Genomic DNA, 12,969 nt, shown 5'->3' with positions numbered 1-12,969 from the left:
TACTAATTCTCATGATCAATTGACTCTCCTACATGAGACCCCAGGAATTGTTTCTTTATGGGAAATTCCCTTCCAGCAACTTCAAAGGAGTGGGAATGTATTGATCTTACATGAATCAAAAGGAGCCTGGATTAGGGGCAGAGAGAAAGAAGCCACAGCCAACTGTGTGTGTGTGTGTGTGTGTGTGTGTGTGTGTGTACGCGCACATGTAAGTACATAGTAGTATACAGAAATACCGTACATGGCTCAGATCCATGAGCAGCAGAGAGAAGAAATAACTGCGTCTCTGATAGGGGCAAGGAGTGGGCACAGGGATGTTGTCTAGAAATTGGAGAGATTCCTGGCTCCATCTCAGCCTAGGTGAACTCAATGTAGTAAGAAGCACTTGAGGGTTGTCTTTTCATGGTGGGGGGGGGGTCTATTTTAAACTGGAGTGCGTGCGTGAGAGAGGGGCCCAGGAGAGGTTCGAGCTGGTGAGTGAGTTGTTAGGTGGCTTAAGAGGACTTGAGTCCATCATGCTCTTTTTCGGCAATTGTCCTCTCCCTTGTTTGATTCAAATTCCGTGAGTGACTTGTCTTTCCCTGGGAAAAGGATTAGGAGAATGGTCCCTAACAACTCAGGCTTTGGTCAGGCTGCCTTTGGTTGGTTGTGTTTTTGTCGGTTTCTTTCTCTGTACCTCGACTTACCTCGAATCAGAAAGCAAGCCCAGGCAGGTGGAAGAGGCATCTCTGCTTGGCATTGCCCAATCTAACCAGGGAGGCTGGCTGCCCACCGTCTCTGTCCACTAGAGGGGAGGGCCGGCAGGTGTCAGTATGAACTCAGGAATAGAAACATGAGGCCTTTAAAATAAGAGGGAGAAAAATCCGTGATGTATACCTGTAACCCCCTAGAACCCAAGTGCCAGAATTAATTCCTAGATGCTGCTTCTGTTTGAATAAAAAGTCACAGCTTTTACACTTGAAAAAAACACACTCAAAAAATGTTCAACTCCATGAAAACTGTTTTTGGCTTTAAGAAATTGTTTGGTGTTTAACTGTTTCCTTTGATTGCCATTCCACCAGTAAATTGTTGCTTGATTTGCACTGCACACTGGGGTTGGGGGGAGGGTCCTACACAGAGCCAGACTTGGGCTTGCCCAGGAGGTGGACCAGGGGATGTGGAGGTCACTGATATTTCCTGGAGCAAAGGAGTGGGAGATAGTTTTTCTTCCCCAAGCCCACTCTGGGCAGCACCTGTCACCAGCCTGGCACAAAGCCAGGCCTTTCTCTTCCGCGAGCATCTCATCACTGAACAGCAGGTGGAAAGGGGGGGGACAACACCAGACGTATTTTGCCTCCCCATTTTTTCCACCTTTTGCTGTGCCAAATGTTTCTAACATTTTGCAAATACAGATCTTGAACATGTATTAAGAACCTGTTCAAACTTTGCTTTTCTGACTCTAGAGAAGAAGATAGTAGAGATCTCTTCAGGGCATCCAGCCTTGCTGAGCTTTTTTTCTTTTTTTTTTTTAAGAACGGCTAGGAGTGAAATATAAACAATTCACTAAGTCCCTTCAACCCCCAGTTTTCAAGCTGCACTGCATTAAACCCAACTCGCTAACTAACACAGGGAATTACTGCACCCTAGTCCTCAATGGGCCAAGAAACTTCCAGAAGCATTAAAAAAAAAAAATAGTTGAAGTATACCACTTCTCACCAAGCGGGTAGAGTCGCTTGGCTGTTTGTCCCTTGTTTTTTATTTATTCCATAATTATGTTTGTGTTTTTTGTTTTGTAGAGAATAATGGAACATACTTTTAAATTTTGTTTAAAAGAAAAAGAACTTCGATCCAATCTTTCAAGAACTGTTCCATTTTTTTGTTTCTTCTTGGGGGAAAAAAAGTTACCAGTTAATTTGTTTTGAAATATTTAGGCATTCTTATAAAATTATAAAATTGCGATGCAGGGATTTTTGGGAATTCACATGTGAAAGATGACTTCACTAGTTATCCGCTTAAGCAGAATAAAGTGTGTATATGTACATAAAATGTAAGTAATCTTAACTCCATTGTGCAGTGCCTTTTAGATGTTCCGCTTTCTATAAAGTCTTCAAATTTTTGCATATATATATTATATATATATGATGTAATGTTATAGAAATATATGTATAATATACATATTTTTTCCAGGGGTATCTGATAGCTCTGTATTTTGTTATGGAAGTTGAAAGAAAAAAAGTATTTTACCTCAGAAATTAAAGTTAAATAAAATTTTAAAAAAATACTTTTAAGTAATGTTTGTGGAGCGTTGGTTTTGTTGTTGATACACTAAGCCAGGGTGGTGATGCCAGAGAATGTGCCGCGTGCATGCTAGCGCACCCACCTGCACACTTTTTATTCCTGTTGTGCAGGGGCCAACACAGTGAGGGTAGGTCCCTTAACAGCTTTGGAGGTTGTCAATTTCCTTGAGTCAATACGTGCTGCTAGATAAAGGACAACTGAAGCCAGGGACACGAGTTAGTGGGGAAATTTCTACCTCAAGATTGATTTGAGGATTCATTAAGAGTACCTGGCAAAGCCCGTCACCGTAGGCCACACTTTGTATGAATCTATATGAAATGTTCGGAATAGGCAAATCCACAGACAAAACATAGAGTGGTGGTTGCTGTGGAGAGTGACTGCTAAGGGTCACATCTTTTTGGGGTGATGAAAATGTTCTGGAGTTAGTGGTGATAGTGGTACAACAATTTGAATAGAAAGGCCACTGAATTACAGTCACTCTAAAAGGGTGACTTTTCAGCTATGTGAATAATAATCCCAATAAAGGTGATTTGGGGATTGTTGATTTTGTTTTGTTTTTAAGTACATGGCAAGCCAGTGCTAGGGAAACCTAGTATTTCCCAGTAGAGGACAAGAATCCAGAGGAGTAGGAGATCTTAATGGAATATTGAGTATCATACAACACACCTTAAGAAAAATGGTGCCAGACTAAGTGTTCTCATTTTACTCTTGAGATAGGCAAAGTGATCTTCTAAAGATATCAACGTTGGTAGAATCACAGCCAGGTGTTAAATTTGACTTCTATGGAAGAGTCCTGTGAGTTCAGAAAGGCTGAAATTGATGAGGGGTGAGGCTAAAGAGGCAAACCAGGATAGATTATGAAGGGTCTTAGGAGACACCTAGAGTTTACATTTTACTCTGCTAGCAATGGCCATCCCCAATATTATGCAAAAGAGTTTGGGCTAGACCAAAGAGGAGCATGAAGGCCAGCTTGTCAAATTAACATTTCTGCTTAAGAAGACTATTAACTCATTTTGGCAGGAAAAGATGAAATGACAGAGGCTAACTGGTTGACTCCCTGAAGCAACCCAAATCAAGCTGGGAATGAATGGGCTTGGATGCAGACCCTCCTGCTAGGAGAGCCTCCTGGTTCTTTTCCTTCCTCGGGCTGCTGAAAGCAAAGTGAGACTTGTAAGGAATGAAACTGGATATAGTTTTGAGATCAGGATTCCAGGCCACAGTTCTGCCACCCAATGTTGACCATTCAGTGCAGAGAATTGGATGGCAATTGTTCAGATTCTGAGCAAAGAGGAGTGAGTGGTGGTGAGCAGGGAGGAAGAAGTGAGGAAAGAGATGGAGCTTCAAGGTGAGAACACTTGGGGGGCAGGGGAGGAAGGATGAGGGGAAAGTAAGTCTCAGAGCCTGTGAAATGAGCGGGTAGGGAATAACCCCTTCAAAGCCTCCCCATTATCTCCCTGTTCACAGTCTTTAGTTTAGTTTAGAAGGCCCTTCATAATCTGGCTCCCGTTTACCCTTCCAGCCTCATCATTAACCACACAAACATGCATACACACACTCTGTCAGCCCACACAAAGCCTAAGCTCCAACCGTAACAGCCAGTGCAGAGACAGCAGTTACCACGTGCCAGGCATGTTAAGGGCTTACTTGTATTAATCCCCATTTTATCAAGGGGAACACTAAATCACAGAGACATTAACTGGTATGACCAGGGTTCAAGCCCCAACACCTGTGCTCTTAACCACTCATGCCCTAAGGCCCCTTGGCCCTGCTGAACTCACTGCCTGGAGACAGACGTCTTTCCTCCACTTCACCTGACCAGTTACATCTTTTCCAGAACTCAGCTCAGATGTCATTGCCTTCAGGGGCCTTTCCTGGGCACTCTTCTGTGTGCTATTGCAGCCCGTGTTTACCTCTGTGCCACCACCCTGACACACTTTTGTCAGTGCTCTGCCGGTCCGGTTTCTCACAGGATGGTCCAGAAGCCGAGGGCTGGTGCAGGGGTCGTTTCGTTTTCTCCAGTGCCCAGCACACTGCCTGGAGCCTGAGGATGCTTGATGAGTATTTGCTGGATAAATGAATAACAAGAGATATATGAAGGAGGTTTGATTGTGCAGATAGAGAATGCCAGTTTGGAATACTGAGGACAGAAGGAAGACTGTTTGTCTCAGACATCCCCCCACTCCACCACCCCTAACCCATCTTGTCACAGCTTCTGCTTCCCTCCTCTCTCAGGAGCTGGGTGTGTTGACTCCCTGAGGAAGGGAGATAAAGTGGAATTGGCTCTAATCCCATAGTCCCACCCCTGCCATTTTAGTGGCTGTGAGTCCTTGGGCAGATTATGGAAGCTCTCCATGCCTCTATTTCTCTACTTGAGAAGATTGTTCTGAAGATTAAATGATGCACATAAAGCATTTAGTACTCAAAGTCCTTTTTTAAATGACATGACAAAGATATGTACGCCTGTACTCTGTACAGGGCTTTTGCCTTCACATCACTTCCGTCGGCCCCTCTCAAGAGAAGGTAAGATACTATTGTTGCAGGAAGGGGGACTCCTTCCAGGGCCCTAGAGCGGGCTCTTGTCTAACACTCGGAGATGAATTGTCCGAGGAGACACACGTGCTGACAAAGCAGGAGACTTGATTGGGAAGGGGCGCCCGGGCGGAGAGCAGCCGGGTGAGGGAACCCAGGGGGACTGCTGTGCCACGTGGCTTGCAGTCTCGGGTTTTATGGTGATGGGCTTAGTTTCCGGGTTGTCTCTGGGCAATCATTCTGGCTCAGGGTCCTTCCTGGTGGCGCGCACATCGCTCAGCCAATAGATTCTAGCGAGAAGGATTCTCGGAGGTTGGTAGGACGTATGGACTGGTGTCTCCTCTCTCCTTTTGACCTTTCCCAAATTCTTCTGGTTGGTGGTAGCTTGTTAGTTCCACGTTCCTTACCAGGACCTCCTGTTGTAAGATAACTCATGCAAGTGGCTACTATCGGGCTTGGCCAGGACGGGCAGTTTTCAGTCAGTGGTTCCCCTAACATTATGATCCCTGTTTTACAGATGAGAAAGTAGGGGTCCACAGTGGGTGACCTGTCCTACTGATTCAAACCTGTCTCATGAGTCTGAATCCCATACTTTGCCCATTCATGGCCTTGGATCTCTGAGACAAGGGTGAAGACACTTTAATCGGACACGCAGAATTAGGGGTGGTGTGGGGGACCCCAAACTTAGCATTTCTCCAGGAGTCAGGTCTTGTGTCCCAATCAGGAGTGCAGAAGGAAAGCCAGCACCTGCAGCAGGCCCAGGGGAGGGGGCCTCTATCTCTGGACAAACAGGCTCCTGGGGCTGGGTTTCGAGGACTGGTCACGGAGGGATAAAGATCAAAGATTAAAGCCTTCCCAGAATGCAGACGAGCCCCACCCTGACTCCCAGGGCCCAGGTTGAGGGGAGAAGCCCCACATCTCCAAACTCCGGGCTCCAGGATCTGGGAATCTGGTCTAGGGAGACAACGGGGAGGGTGCTGCCCAACAGTGGGCTGAGGCTGAGCAGTGCAGGTCTAGAGCCAAGAGGCAGCAGGTGTCTGCCCCAGCGTCACTGCCCCTTGCCTCAGTTGTCAGGTGCTGGCTCCATCCCAGCTTCAGCCCGAAGACTGGTTTAGGAGAACACTCAGAACCTTACAACCTTGGTCCCAGAGAGCTAAGGGTCCGTGAGGGACCCCTCTCTCCAGGAGACAGAGGTCAGCCTTGAAAACATGATTCTGGCTTCAGGGCCCTTCGTTCCAGTGTGTCTTTTTTGGCCTTCTGGATTTTTCTTTCCCCCAACTTCCTCAAAGAGTAATTTAAACAGGCAGGGGGTGGGGTAGAGATTTCTTTGTATGATTTTGACCTCCAGGCAACTAACTGGAAGGAAAAGGGATGGGAAACTGAGGTGATGTAGGCCTGTCTTCAGACTATCACAGTAAAGGAAGTTTGCTTTGGTTCTCCCACTCCTGGCCCAGCTGGGAAAAATCTGTATCTGCCCATGTTGAAATTTTGGACTTCTGGTGACCAACTCCTCCTACCCCCATGTTGACAATAACAAGTAACATTTGTACGTTCTTGTCACTTGCTTTAACTTACTTGATCCATGAGTTGATCCACAACATTGCCCTCTGTGGATTCTTATTACTATTATTATCCCCATTTTAGGGATGAAGAAAACAAAGGTCAACGAAGTTGAGTGAATCACCCAAGGTCAACAGAGCTAGTGAGTAACCAAACCAGGACTCACCCAGAGTTCCTGACTCCAAGCTCCATGCTTTTTCTCAAACACCTCCCTGGCCCTCAGTGATGACACACAGAGGCTAGAAGAAAGGGACGGGGCATTGAGTTGCTTTAAAGAGGACCCTGATTTCTCTAAGGGAATCTTTTGGAATCGTCACTGGTGTGAGCTCCCCTGAAATGACCTCCAGGCCAGAGAGGGAGAGGCACACATGCTTTCAGTCAGTCATTCATTCCTGAAACTGACATGGCCACGTGCCAGGAGACACAGCGAGTCCCTGCTCTCTGGAGACTCACAGAGACTCAGTTTACTGGGGGAAACAAGCCAACATGATGAACTGAAACACAAGGCAGATTGTGGCGAGGTGATAATATTCATTCATTTATTCATCTAACATTTCCTGAGTGCCCGCTGGATGCCGGACTCTGTCTTGGGATTTCGCAGTCAAATATATACACTCCTAGCCCATCAGGAACCTCCAGTTCAAAGACGGGTAATTAGGAGGCTCAGGGTCCTGCTCCAGGGCTCTCCCCACAATGCCACAGCCTTTCCTTTCATCTCCCAGTGAGCTGTGACTTTTCTGGTTACCGGAGAATTATCAGTACTGACTTGGGCAGGCAGGAACTCAGATGCCCCCACAACACTGGGGGAGTTCTCACTCTCCTCCACAGCCCTTCTGGGAAAAAAAAAAAAAAAAGAGCCCCAAGATCCCTTCTAAACACAGGCAGTCCTCAGATGGACTGGTGCCCTTCGCTGGCAGCACCCACACCACCACTTTTGGATCAGCAAGAACCAGGGTACTCCTCCTAGCCTCCTGCCCCCGGAGTCCAGCTCAGCCAGTGCCTAGCACATAAGGAGTGCTCTATAGATGGAGTAGGTAGGTTGTATTACCAGTAACAGTGAAGCAGGAGGCACAGCTCTCTCTCTCCAGCAGTCAGGTCAAGACTGATGGGGAAGGCTTGGTCCTTGCAAACCTAGTTCTGGTCCTTAGATAGCTCCTACCTGATTTGAGGGTGGGGGGGGGACCACTTATCCACACTTGGCCTCAGGACAGAGATGTGGGCAGCTGGCTATCCAACTGGCTTGGGCTGTGGCCCCCACCAAGGGGGAACGAGGGTGGGGATGGGGAAGATGGAGAAAGAGGGTGAGGCATCAACCTAGAAGGACAGTTGAGAGTGGAGCAGTTTGGGAAGGGAGGAGAGGGCATGGGTGAGGGGAGATGAGATGGACATGGAGTCCTGGGCCGGGAGCCTGAGCACACGCTGGGAGCTGGGAGGGGCAGGAGGTGATACTCTGGGGGACAGAGTGCAGAGGCAGCGGTGGAAGGAAGACCCCAAGAAGGTGGGGTGGGGGGAACTGAAGCGAGTGGGTGGGGGCTGAAGAAGGGGTGGGCAGGGGAGTGGGGCTGACAGCAGGGAGCGCCCCCCCTCCCAACTGCACAGCCTCCTGCCCATGGTATTGATCCTCTAGATTACTCAATTTCACCCGTATTGATCAGGTAATTGCTTTATCTCGGGTCTCATTTGAGCTCTGCATTCTCCTGACTTTCCCGTCTCTCTCCCTCGTGTTTTTTCCTATCAGCCTGACACAAGGCTCCCTAACACAGAATAAATATATATACATATATAGAGAGAGATATGTATGTATATATATGAACATAAAGGTTTGGTTAACCTGCTCCGGGTTGGTGTTTGGGAAGGGAGACAGGGGTGGATAGAAGAAGGTAAGACCAGCCTCCCCTCGGAGCACCTAAATTCTCTTTTAAGAAACCCTTCCTGGCTCCAGATAGTGGAAATGTCTGCCCACCCCAGGTTCTCCGAGGTCCAGATAAGAGCTGGGGGAAACAGGCTACATAGGCCTTGGTCTCAATCTGTCTCTTCTCACCGCCCTACCCATCCTCCTCCCCTGCAACACCTGGAAACCCCAATTCCTCAGCCAGGCTCTTAGACATCCCTTTACTAAGTCTGCAGAGTCTTGCCTCTGTCCTTCTGGCTGCTCTTAACTATGTGTCCTGCCAGTCTGTCCCCTGCCCTCTCTGTGGCCCAATGTGTGTCCTTCCTGCCCACCTTCCTCACCCTCTCCCACTCTCCCCATCCTTGGCCTTGGCCCAATCCCCTAACCCCAGGGTTCAGGCAGCCTGTCCTTCAGCTGGAGGAAGGAAAACTAGGGAAGGAGACTCAGCCACTCCCCAGGGAGTCCACAGACTGTTCCTCCCAGGAGCCCCCAATCTGAGAAGCAACAGCTCTTGTCTTCCGGAAGCTTCCAGTCTGAGAGAAGGGACAAGACCCATCTGAGGACAGGACAAGAAGACCCACACAAAAGTTATAGACAAGGTCCCGGGAGGGGAGTGAATGCTGGAAGATCCTGGGCAAGATTCAGCTCTCTCACCATCTTGCAAAGCTCAGCCCCAGATTAGCTCACAGACCAGCCAGGCGGAGTGGCAGCAGATACTGAAACTGTAATTTGCCAACAGTAGCTCCCCGAGCCTGGGTGCGAAGTCTATGGGGCCAAGGGGATCCATCCACCTGCAACCAGGTCCCTCCTTCCAGCACACACTCTGGATTCCTGGCACCCTGGAATTCCCTGTGCAATGGCCAGAGCTGTGTCCAGGCACGCATGCGCCTCCACCCTGGACGCACCCTCCTGAGCCTAGGGAACAGCTGTCCATCTGTTCTCTTGCACAGGCGCCTGCAATGTCAAGAGCGGGCCCAGAGTGTGAAGATTCTTAGCACTGGAGCTCTATTTTCAAAACTTCTACTGAGACTGTGTGCCAGCCACTGAAGTAGGAACTGGGAATTCCATGGTGAACATGATGGATAAGGCTCAGGTTCTCCCCATAGAGCTTAGAGACTCTAGGACATTATAAACCAGTTCTCCCTCCTACAGCCTCCAGGATCCCCCACCCGATCCATGCACACCACCCAGGACCTTGCAGGCTCACTCTGTCCCCTTTGAGGAAGGGAGCCCATCAGGTGGAGAGAGGGAAGGACTCAAAGCAGGGCATCCAGACACCATCTGTGCTGGGGGCGGGGGGTCCCATCTCTGAGCCCCACGAACTCATCCCACCCAGTGAGGAGCCAGAGGAAGCAGTGGGGGGTGTGCAGGAGGGTGGGAGCCCCATAGTGTCCATCTGGCTACATCCTACCTGCCATGAGCTGGCAAGCACCATCACTCTCCGCCAATGTCCTCCACAGAGCCCAACCCAACTCTTCACCAGAGTTTTCCAGAGCAGAGGGCAACTGATCCTTGTTCCTTCTCATCTTAATTTCCAGAGTCCCATCTCTGTGCTCTGGGGAAGTTCCTCCTTGAGTCTAACCAACATACCTCCTGCTGCTCCCACAGCGTTTGTTTTTTTGTTCCTAGGTTCCTCTTCCATTCAAATGCCTCAACCTTTCCAGCTTCTCCTTCAACTCTCCACGCCCCATCTTTCTCTCGTCCTTCCTTCCTTGACACCTGCATTCATTCACTTTGGCCTCCTTTATCCAGGCTTGGAAGAAGAGTGACCAACTGTCCCGTTTTGCCTGAGACTGTCCCAGTTTTAGTTCTAAAAGTCCTGTGTTTGGGGGAACCTCTCTGTCCCAGGGACAGAGGGGCACCCTACCTGGAAGGTAGGATACTGCATGAGGCCCAGTTCGAGAAGCCAGATGGGAGCAGGGTTTGAGTACAAATACGAAGAGGCCAGCAGCATTTTCCCACATGTCCACAGAGACAAAGACAGACACACACACACACACACACACACACACATACACAGAGATATCCATAAACAGTCTCCAAAACAAAAACACAACCCACACATCCAGAAGCAGACACCCACAGAAACACCGACACCCGCATTCAGATTCACACACAGACAAACCCCGCCTCACACCCGCATTCCTCGAGACAGGTGTGTGTGGACACACATAGGCACACACAGTACACCAACAACGCCCAGCGGAAACACAAAAACTGACACAAACACCTACGCACAAAAACACACGGTCATACAGACAGACATCCACAGAGAGACGCTCATTTTATGACTCCTCAGAGACGCACAGACACACATTCAGACGCCCACACAGAGGCATGAATACGACCCAGGAGCACAAAGATGCCTTCACCTGTGCCCACAGACTGAGCCAATCCACAAATTCCAGAGCTTTTCCCTGTTGTGCCTTGGAAATGCTCACAGGATTGGGGATGTTGGCTGGGCTCCACCTAGCCCCCAGAGGAGAAGGTGGGCCCAACCTGAAGGTCTCAGGGAACCCCAGCCTGAGGCTCACAGAACCAGATAGAGAGAGCACACCCCCCCCACCCTGCTGAAGACTCCCTCTGCCTGGCGGGCCCTGCCCCCGCGCCGGTGCCAGGGCTGAGGACAGCTCTGAGAGCAGCCTCTATGGAGAGGGGGTCGGGCGTGGGAAGCCCTGGCTCCCTCTCTTGGGGGTGGAGAAGTGTGAGTGAAATGGGTTTATTACTGGGAGTCTGTTGCCTCGATTGGTATCGATCCCCGCGTGTCACCTTCCATTGCCACTAATGGGACATGAAGAGTCGCCACCAACACCACCACAGCCCCCGGCTGCACGCACTCACCCGCGGCTCCCCTCCCCTACCCCTGCATCCCACATCCTGAAGCTGCATCCCAGGCTGCCTCAGCCCCGCCTCCTCTCGCATCCCCAGCCTCACCTCCTCCCTCTGCCTCATCAACTCCCTCTCCTCCTCTTCCTCTCCTTCAGCCTCTTCTTTGTCTCCCTGAGTCTGATTCCAAAAGCTTCCCCGGCACCTCCTTTTCTTTCCCCCCTTTCCGGCCACCTAAGGACCTTATCCCTCCATTCAGGGGTGTCCCTTTTCCCTCCCCTCACTTCCTCTTTTCTCCCTCCTCTGGGTCCAGTCTCAGTCACCATCACTTCCCCATGGGGGTGCACTGGGCCCCACCCAGTCTTGGGGAGCGATGGGGGATTCACGGGAATGAGGCAGTGGGAACCATCCCTCTTTCACCAACAGCTGGCAAGGAGTGCTTATCAAGGGATAGTCTCCTTCTGTCACACCTGGACCGGCCAGACAGACCCTCCTGGAACCAGCCAAGTCCCCCACCTTCATTCATTCCACTGGCTGCCACAACCCCAGGCCAGATCCCGGCAGAAGAACAAGGAGAGAGTGAGGAAGTCTTTTTCTTTTCCCTCTCCCTGTTCCTCGGGGAGGAGATAGCACCGCCTCCTCATCTCTACCGCACCTGGCAAGCCCCTCACCCCCTACAGTGCCTGGGGAAACCCTCCCCAGGGCCTGATCTCCCATCTGTGGCTCTTCGGTCCTGCCCATGTTAATGTCAGATGGTTAAGAAGGCACAAGTGAGACCTGAGAGGACCCATTCAGGGTGGTGAGGTCTTGATACAAAGTATGTCAGACAGTGTGGATAGACTGGGAATTTAGCCTATCATGCTGGTTACTCAAGTATGAAAAAAAGTCACTAACTACAACAGGAAAAGTCTACTTGCAGCTCAGATAGAGCACCCTTGGCTTTGCTGCTGTGAAAGCAGTCTGCGCGCCTGAGTCTGTGCCATCACACCCTGGGGGCTGGCAGGGGAGCTGAGGAGAGGGGCTCCTCCCAGCCCCGCCCTGCGCCCCGATCAGTCCTGAGAGACTCCTCTCCAAGTGACCCTGGGAGATACCCAGAGCCAGCTCTAAGCCACAAAGTGGGAAGGGTTGCCTCTTGTTGACTCCTGTCCCCAGACAGGGATGGGGTCTCCACCCCCCCACCAATGGGCCCCATTACTGTGTCAGCGTTGTTTAGGGGGCTGCATCAGGCCAGGTACAGTTACTAGATACGAAGTTGTGGGTTTGAAGGCAGTTTAAAATGCTGAGGCTTCCTGTTGCAACTTAGCATAGTTGGATTAGCTAGAGTGTGGGGAGCTGGTCGGGTACCTTTTGGTTTATTCACTCGGCGATCATCTGTAGAGCAGCCTCGTGTCCAGGCACCGCACCAGGCACCGGATGCACACAGAGATGCTCAAAAGAGCAAAGGAAAGGGCTGGATTTGGTCAGGAGACCTCGCCTCCCCAAAGGGCACTAGGACATTTGCCTGTGTCTCAGGGAAGAAACAGAGAGGCTCAGGGTCCCACCCTAGAAGCCAATGTCTGTGCCAAGTGCCCAGCTTCCTAATCCCAAACCGAGCCTCCCCTACAAGGGCCAGCAATCAAACCGTGAATTGTACAGAAAGGGTAGGGGCGGTGGCGGGGGGACTGCTGTGACCAGGCTTACAGGCATGTGAGAGGAAGTGGGCAGGGACAACGTGTGGAGCAGCAGAAGAGAAAAGGTGAAACCCTAATAGTCTCAGAAGCAGCTGCTCTGGTTCTCACAAGGACTTGAAGTTAGCAATGTGAGGGACTTTCCTGGGAGTTGGGACAGTGTCAGGAAGTGGGACAGCAGAAGAGCCTTGAGCTTCCCTCCCTGGAGGCCTGTCAGAT

Source organism: Mesoplodon densirostris, chromosome 2, assembly GCF_025265405.1.
Source record: "Mesoplodon densirostris isolate mMesDen1 chromosome 2, mMesDen1 primary haplotype, whole genome shotgun sequence".
NCBI lineage: Eukaryota > Metazoa > Chordata > Mammalia > Artiodactyla > Ziphiidae > Mesoplodon > Mesoplodon densirostris.
This window is presented reverse-complemented; position numbering follows the sequence as displayed.